Source organism: Nipponia nippon, unplaced genomic scaffold, assembly GCF_047370975.1.
Source record: "Nipponia nippon isolate SJK-2023a ecotype South Korea unplaced genomic scaffold, ASM4737097v1 scaffold_88, whole genome shotgun sequence".
NCBI lineage: Eukaryota > Metazoa > Chordata > Aves > Pelecaniformes > Threskiornithidae > Nipponia > Nipponia nippon.
The window spans coordinates 30,865-39,679 of record NW_028262411.1 but is presented as its reverse complement, the minus strand read 5'-3'; the positions used below and the strand labels follow the sequence as shown (position 1 = coordinate 39,679).

At 53.5% G+C, this 8,815-nt stretch overlaps 1 pseudogene; it reads right to left on the bottom strand.

The window, feature by feature from the left end:
* Window positions 1-5,758: 5,758 nt before the first annotated feature.
* LOC148050364 (olfactory receptor 14J1-like) lies at window positions 5,759-6,374 on the bottom strand (annotated as a pseudogene).
* Between the last annotated feature and the right edge of the window lie 2,441 nt (window positions 6,375-8,815).

The window sequence follows — 8,815 nt, the reverse complement described above, 5'->3', positions numbered from 1 at the left end:
TCTGGATGAGGGGATCGAGTGCACCCTCAGTAAGTTTGCAGATGACACCAAGCTGGGCAGGAGTGTCAATCTGCTAGAGGGCAGGAAGGCCCTACAGAGGGATTTGGCCAGGCTGGATCGATGGGCCGAGGCCAGCTGTAGGAGGTTCAACAAGGCTCAGTACTGGGTCCTGCACTTGGGTCACAACAACCCCATGCAACGCTACAGGCTGGGGGAAGAGTGGCTGGAGAGCTGCCTGGCTGAAAAGGACCTGGGGGTGTTGGCTGACAGCCAGCTGAATATGAGCTGGCAGTGTGCCCAGGTGGCCAAGAGGGCCAATGGCATCTTGGCTTGTATCAGGAATAGTGTGGCCAGCAGGACTAGGGAAATGATGGTTCCCCTGTACTGGGCACTGGTGAGGCCGCACCTCAAATCCTGTGTTCAGTGTTGGGTCCCTCACTCCAAGAAGGACATCGAGGTGCTGGAGCGTGGCCAGAGAAGGGCAACAAAGCTGGTGAAGGGTCTGGAGTACAAGGCTGGTGAGGAGCGGCTGAGGGAGCTGGGGTTGTTTAGCCTGGAGAAGAGGAGGCTGAGGGGAGACCTTATTGCTCTCTACAACTACCTGAAAGGAGGCTGTAGTGAGGTGGGAGTTGGTCTCTTCTCCCAAGTAACAAGCGATAGGACAAGAGGAAATGGTTTAGATTGGCTATTAGGAAAGATTTCTTCACCAAAAGGGTTGTCAAGCAGTGGAACAGGCTGCCCAGGGAAGTGGTTGAGTCCCTATCCCTGGAAGTATTTAAACAACACGTGGACGTGGTGCTTAGGAACATGGTTTAGTGGTGGACTTGGCAGTGCTACATTAACGGTTGGACTCGATGATCTTAAAGATCTTTTGCAACTTAAATGATTCTATGATTCCATGATTCTGTAACACTGCAGCTCTCCTGACTCTGCACTAAGCTACAAATATCTGAGCCCTTTTCTATGTCCTGTCTCAAGACTCTTACATTTTCAGTCATAAAACTGAGGATTTCTATCCCTAAATAGGATACCCACTGGTTGTGATGGTGGAAAATAAAAACCACAAACAAAATTATTATAAAGACTTGCTAAGCCTCTTTTCTGCAGCCCACACTCTTCGGAGTCATGAGTGCAGATATTGAACTTTTCCGTTAAAGGCGGATTACGTCTGACATCCCTTGAGAGCAATGGAGCTGTCACAAACCAGCTCCCATGCAGCCACTGCAGCAGAGCACAGCTGACTCCTCAGCAGCACATGAGCAGAGGTCCTGCTCGGTACACCACACTCAGCCAGCGCAGACCAGAGAAAGGAAATGCACTTCACTTGGAGGGTATTGCGATGAAAAATGGAGTGGTTTTGCTCAGAGGAGTCTGTCTTGATTTTAACCCGTCCTTTCATTTTTTGAGCAGTGCCCCCATGTCAAGAAACAGCAAATGTCCAACAGCAGCTCTGTCACCCAGTTCCTTCTCCTGGCATTCGCAGACACACAAGAGCTGCAGCTCTTGCACTTCTGGCTCTTCCTGGTCATCTACCTGGCTGCCCTCCTGGGCAATGGCCTCATCATCACTGCTGTAGCCTGTGACCACCAGCTCCACACCCCCATGTACTTCTTCCTCCTCAGCCTCTCCCTCCTTGACATGGGCTGCATCTCCACCACTCTCCCCAAATCCATGGCCAATTCCCTCTGAGACACCAGGGACATATCGTGCTTGGGATGTGCTGTCCAGCTCTTTCTGCTTTTCTTCTTCCTTGGAGCAGAGTGTGCCCTTCTCACTGTCATGGCCTATGACCGTTTTGCTGCCATCTGCAAACCCCTGCACTATGGGACCCTCCTGGGCAGCAGAGCTTGTGTCCACATGGCAGCAGCTGCCGGGGGCAGTGCTTTTCTCAATGCTCTCCTTCACACTGTCAATACATTTTCACTACCACTCTGCCAAGGCAATGCTGTGGACCAGTTCTTCTGTGAACCTCCACAGATCCTCAAGCTCTCCTGCTCAGACGCCTGCCTCAGGGAAGCCGGGCTCCTTATTTTAAGTTCTTTGTTAGCATTTGGGATGTTTTGTTTTCATCGTGCTGTCCTATGTGCAGATCTTCAGGGCCGTGCTGAGGATCCCCTCACAGCTGGGACGCCACAAAGCCTTTTCCACGTGCCTCCCTCACCTGGCCGTGGTCTGCCTGTTTATCAGCACTGCCATGTTTGCCTACCTGAAGCCCCCCTCCATCTCCTCCCCATCCCTGGATCTGGTGGTGGCAGTGCTGTACTCGGTGGTGCCTCCAGCAGTGAACCCCCTCGTCTACAGCATGAGGAACAAGGAAATGAAGGATGCAGTGTGGAAAGTATTTGATTACAAGCTACTTCATATTAAGAAGGTGCCCATTGTCCCACTCGGGCTCCCACAGTATCAGAGGAATAGCCTGGACTAACTTTTCTTCATACGTGTCTTTATTTTTCCTTTGTGGGATATTTGGGGGGTTGTTTTTTTGTTCATACCTGTGATAATATTATTCTTGGCCTCCTACCTGCCTTTTCTTGACCCAAAGTCCTCATGTACATATGGATCCAAGCTCCCCATTTAGATGAATTCAATAAAGAAACAAGTAGAAAATCATTTGTCTCAGCTCCCATCTCTTCACATCTCCTCTGGAGCTGGGGGAACAGCCCCAACCGGCAGGAGGGCTTCAGGAGGCAAATGCCCAGCTACCTCACGGAGGAGCAGCCCTGGTGGGCACTATCCCTCTGCCGCCTGCGCGTTGGGGCTGCTGCTTTCCTGGAGCCATGGCCAAGGACAGCAGCAGGGCGTGGCTTTTTCAGTGCTGGTCTCTCCTCAATTCCACACTGTTCTGCTGTGCCCTTTTATTTCTGCTGCCCCTAAGGTCTCGTGCAACTTGTGACAGTCCTGTTATCTGTATGGTGGCATCCCTGTGGCTGAGGGCAGGAGCAGGCCACGTGAACCACTTTATCAGAGCTGGTCTCCATGCAAGCACCCTCATAACCAAAGGGGCTCCTCAGGACAGGGCCAGAAGGCTGGGCGCCTCTTCCAAAGCTGCTGTCAGGAATACACCCAATAGGGTTCTCCCTTCAAAAGGACTTTTGCTCTTCTGGGCTTCTGATGGATTCAGGGTGACAATCTGAGAGTCCCACGGTGATGTGTTAGGGACCAAGGCATGGATGAAGACCTCCCTTCTTGGTTGCATATGTCCCCTGAAAGAGCAACCGGTCTTTGACATATCTGCCTGGTGCTGTCCCACCTGCAGTGGGGCTGATGGCAGATGCCATCCTGAAGAGGAACTGAGAGCTGCCAGGAGAGCTCAGGGGATCTCCAGGGACAGTGTGTGAGTCTGGGTGGGCAGTGAGTGGCATCTCATAAAATGAGTGACCATCCAAGGAAGAGTGTCCCAGAGGAAAAGGTGAATGTGAGGAGCTCACAGGCTAACAAGGGCCCTGCAATGCCAGGAGAGGCTGTGAGGAGACAGCAGGCAAAGGGCCATAAGACTGGAGAGTGTTTCAGGGCAACCTCTTGGAAACCCCATGGGGTGGATCCAGTGCAGCCATCCCCTGCCCTGTGTGCTATTAGAGACAACCCGTGGTCCTGCCCAGCCCTGTCCTTGGCTCCTGAGCAATCAGGGATGATGGAAAAGGGCTCAGCAGCTGTGATCCTGCTCCAGCTGGGTCTGCTTCTGACCCTGACCAGCATGGCCAGTGCAGGGTCACCCCATGGCCCCAGGGCACCACAGCCCCCTCCCCCTGCAGAACAGCAATGCCAGCGTGGGGCCTTGCAGGAACCAGGAATGTCTGGCGAGGCTGGCACAGACATGCTGACCTGGGGAAAGTCTGTCTGGAGAGCAGGGATGACTGTGGAGAAGAGCAAGGGAGCATTTCTGTGGCTGCAGGGAGGAATCCATGAGAAAGAGAAACCTCTTTCTGCAAGCACCCACTCGAGGCAGGCTGCTCTGTCCCCTGGCCAGGACTCCTGTGCTGGTGTGGGGAGAGGGGCTGACAATGATGGAACAGAGTCAGTCTGTGGTGGGCGTCTCCTGGACCAGAGACCATGCTTCCTGCAGTTTCCCTAACCTCCATTTGCTCATGCCATGGTGAGCCTGCAGCCCTGGGGCTGATGGGGAGGCTGAGACAGGAGCTGCTGTGCCCTTCAGAGGGGCTGGGGCTGTGGGGTGAGTGCCCAGAGCTCTGCAGCAGCCTGTGGCGGTGTCGTGGTTTAACCCCAGCCAGCAACTAAGCACCACGCAGCCGCTCACTCACTCCGCCCTGGTGGGATGGGGGAGAGAATCAGAAGAGTAAAAGTGAGAAAACTTGTGGCTTGAGAAAAAGACATTTTAATAGGTGAAGCCAAAGCCGCGCACACAAGCAAAGCAAAGCAATGAATTCATTCACTACCTCCCATCGTCAGGCAGGTGTTCAGCCATTCCCAGGAAACCAGGGCTCCATCATGCGTAACGGTTACTTGGGAAACCAAAACAGTCCAGTCAAGGGGTTGAGCGCATCTGTCACACTCTGCCCCACTGTCAGCCCACAGGCACCACCTCAGTCCCTCTGCGCTGGGTGTTGGGTGTCACCACGGGCCCTCCCCTGAGCCCGTGCAGGGAGATAAGATACAGTTTAATAATTGAAGTACAATAAAACAGAACAGTTTAATAGGTAAAGCAAAAGCCGCATGCAGAAGCAGAGCAAAGCAAGGAATTCATTGACTCCTTCCCATCGGCAAGCAGGTGTTCAGCCATTCCCAGGAAAGCAGGGCTCCATCACGTGTAATGGATACTTGGGAAGACAAATGCCATCACGCCGAACATCCCCCCCTTCCTTCTTCTTCCCCCAGCTTCTATACTGAGCATGACGTCATGGGGTATGGAACAGCCCTTTGGCTGTCTGGGTCAGCTGTCCTGGCTGTGCCCCCTCCCAGCTTCTTACGCATCCGGCAGAGCATGGGAAGCTGAAAAGCCCTTGACCAGTGTGAGCACTACTTAGCAACGACTTAGCACTACTTAGCAGGAACCAAAACATCAGTGTGTTCTCAACATTGTTCCCACCCTAAACCCAAAACACAGCACTATACCAGCTATTAAGAAGAAAATTAACTCTATCCCAGCTGAAACCAGGACAACATCGCTTGCGCCCTGTCCCCCTTCTGTTCCTCCTAATTGAGACAGCCTCCCCCAGGTCCTGGAACCTACCCAGCCCTATCCGCACCCCATGTAGGGTTTCATAGACACCCCTGACCCGGGGTCTGCCAGGGTCTGGACAAGGAGAGAGGTCGAGCAGGGCTGGCCATTCCCCCAGGGCAGGCCCGGAGTCCATCAGGAGGAGGCAAAAATGGCCATGCAGAAAAACTCAGCCATAAACCTGTGGAGAGTGGCCAAATAGGGAGGCCACCACTGAAAGCTCCCTCCAGTCCCATTCCCAAACACATTACCCTGAGCCCTACTGCCTTCAGCCCATGGAGAACACCAGCACAGCAGCACGGCCTTGTGGGGGAAATCCCTTCAGCCTGTTCCTGACCTCAGCTTTGGAAAAAGAGCCCAACCTCCAGACACCGGCACTGATGAAACCCCCATTTATTACAGAGATGTGACATGGGAGGCCAGCTGTGTCATTGAGCCAGGCACATGTGCAAAGACCTTTGGGTCAGACAGACTGGGTTCATGCCTCTGGAGAAGTGGACTGCATGCAGACATTCCTGGAGAAAGAGAATTATCACAGATAAAATGCCCAAAGCACAGGAGGTTCCCCAGATACATTGGAAATCACTGGTGAAGAGACATGGGCAGCTTATTGCTGCTGAAAGGCTACAGATTGAATGAGCTTCTTCAGTGCCTCCTTGAGCTCCTGGTTCCTCATGCTGTAGATGAGGGGGTTCACTGCTGGAGGCACCACCAGGTACAGCACTGCCACCACCAGATCGAGGGATGGGGAGGAGATGGAGGGGGGCTTCAGGTAGGCAAACATGGCAGTGCTGATAAACAGAGAGACCCCGGCCAGGTGAGGGAGGCACGTGGAAAAGGCTTTGTGGCGTCCCTGCTGTGAGGGGATCCTCAGCACGGCCCTGAAGATCTGCACATAGGACAGCACAATGAAAACAAAGCACACAAAGCCCACAAAGACGCTAACAACAAGAAGCCCAGCCTCCCTGAGGTAGGAGTGTGAGCAGGAGAGCTTGAGGATCTGGGGGATTTCACAGAAGAACTGGCCCACAGCATTGCCTTGGCAGAGAGGTAGTGAAAATGTATTGGCTGTGTGCAGGAGAGAATTGAAAAAAGCACTGCCCCAGGCAGCTGCTGCCATGTGGACACAAGCTCTGCTGCCCAGGAGGGTCCCATAGTGCAGGGGTTTGCAGATGGCAACATAGCGGTCATAGGCCATGACGGTGAGAAGACAGTACTCTGCTCCTACCAAGAAGGCAAAGAGAAAAAGCTGGACAGCACATCCTGTGTAGGAGATGTCCCTGGTGTTCCAGAGGGAATTGGCCACGGCTTTGGGGACAGTGGTGGAGATGGAGCCCAGGTCAAGAACAGAAAGGTTGAGCAGGAAGAAGTACATGGGGGTGTGGAGGCGGTGGTCGCAGGCTATGGCAGTGATGATGAGGGTGTTGCCCAGGAGGGCAGCCAGGTAGATGCCCAGGAAGAGCCAGAAGTGCAAGAGCTGCAGCTCCCGTGTGTCTGTGAATTGCAGGAGGAAGAACTGGGTGATGGAGCTTGTGTTGGATGGTTGCTGCCTCTGGGCATGGGGTCCTGTTCCTACGGGAAGGGTTAATGATGAGGAAATGTCTCCGAGCAAAATCAAAGCTTTCTTTTAGACCCTCACTCTGACACACTCTGCCCCATCCCCCACCCCCCCCACTTACTCCTTTTCCAGGAGACCTTCCTTCAGCTCTGTGGCTGCAGCTCTGGCTGAGTGTGTTGTGAGGAGCAGGGCCTCTGCCCGCTGGCTGCTGAGGACTCAGTCCTGCTCTGCAGCAGTGGGTTCATGGGAACGGTGGGGCAGGGGCCAGTCCTGGTGTTCGACTTTCTCAGATGAAACTGGTCCTAATGCAGAAGGGCCTGTCAGCATCTGCACTCCCAGTGCTAAGGAAAGGGGATAACAGAAGGCACTTAGGGAGGTTTGGGGATTTTAATGCTCCACCCCCATCTCACCTGGGCAGTTTTCTTGGATTTCAGAAAACTTCAGCATTTCTTCTGCACTCAGGGAGAACAGAGCGAGTCCTGATATCAAAAGGATTGCCTGGGGCTTAGTGTAGAAGGAGGGGAGCTGATCTGTCTCTCTGTCTTGTTCTCAGTTGCCGTGGGCTTGTTCTCCATGAGAGGGAGGGTGATCCCACTGTTTTGCTACCCTGAAAAACAACCAGACTTTGCTGAGAACAGAAATATCCCCCACAGACCACTAAATGTCTCACCCTTTCTCAGGGTCTCAGCACCCCACTTCTAGCCCAGGACACACAGGGCTCATTTCACCACCCCAACAGCATTTCCTCCATTGTAGCATCTCTACACTTCTGCATGGGGCTTTCAGATAACAAAAGGGTGCTAGGGGACAGGTTTGCATTCTCAATGGACATCTCAGCTTGAAAGGACAAAGCTTCTCAAGCACAGCTTCTCAAGGACACAGCCAAGTGTCCTAACGATACCATCTGATTAAGGGAAAACCAGCTTATTCTCCAGCCCCATAGACCTCATTACCCACAGCCCCACAGGTTACAGGAAAGCTGGAACACTTGTTCCCATGGACACATCTGCATGAAAAGACCCAGAAGATCCGCCTGTGACTCTGCAGCTAAAAATTCCCATCGCCGGAGCGTCTGGCAGCAAGAAGATAACAATAGCAAGAACACAGACCAGTGGAGAAACAAGGCAAAACACAGTGAGGGTGTGGCTGAGAGAGGCCAGGGCAGAGGCATTGGGGCACTCAGACAGCGTTCCCCTTCCCCAGCTGTGCACGCCACCTCCCAGACACCACCATTGCCGGGCAGCTGCTCTCAGCCCCTGTGCTCTGCAGAGGGAACTGGGCCCGTGGCTGCAGAGCTGCACCACGGCTCTGCTGGAGCTCTGGCTGCAGAGGAGGTGGTTCACGCCTTGGAGCCCCCAGCCCTGAGGGCAGAGGCTTTGGTGGGTGGGAGAGGAGGCAAGGGGGCTTGCTCAGAGGAAGGCATCTGCATTGGAGGGGATCATACGGAGATTTCTGAATTGTCCCTCCCACAACATTTCTGGGCTTAGTTTCCTCTCATTCCCTCATCATCTCCCTGCTGCCTGGTGATTCTCACCATGGGAGGTGTTTCCCTGTCCCATGGCTTTTCCCTGTTCAGCCATCACAGACCCCATCCCAACCTCTGTGCACTCACCTTGGCCCTCCAGAAACCTGCCTGTTTGCAGGGCAGCGGCTGGGCGCATGTTCCTGTTTGCAGGTGGAAAAGGGCAGGTCAGAAGAACCCTGATGGGTCCAGCAGAGGTGATGCTGGTGCTGTCCTTTGGCAGAGCAGTGGCTGAGGGTAATTTAGGAGGCTCCTATCAGGAGTTACTGATCACTCAGTCAGGAGTCTCTGTGACTTTTTTAAAGTTGACAGGTCCTTTTCCATTTATCCCTTTTCCACTATCCTCCTCACTCCATGTAGGAAATTGAAAACAAATTGAGGAAATCTTCATTATCTTTATGCTAATCCCTGCCAGGACCTTCTCCTTGAAACATCTCAGGAAATATTCTGGGGGGGAACTGGAGCTGTGAGCAGCCCTGACCCATGCAGCACCCTCTCGACAGCAGAAGGACCCTGCCCTACCAGGGGTCCCTTCTTCCACCCACAGATTCTCCCCACA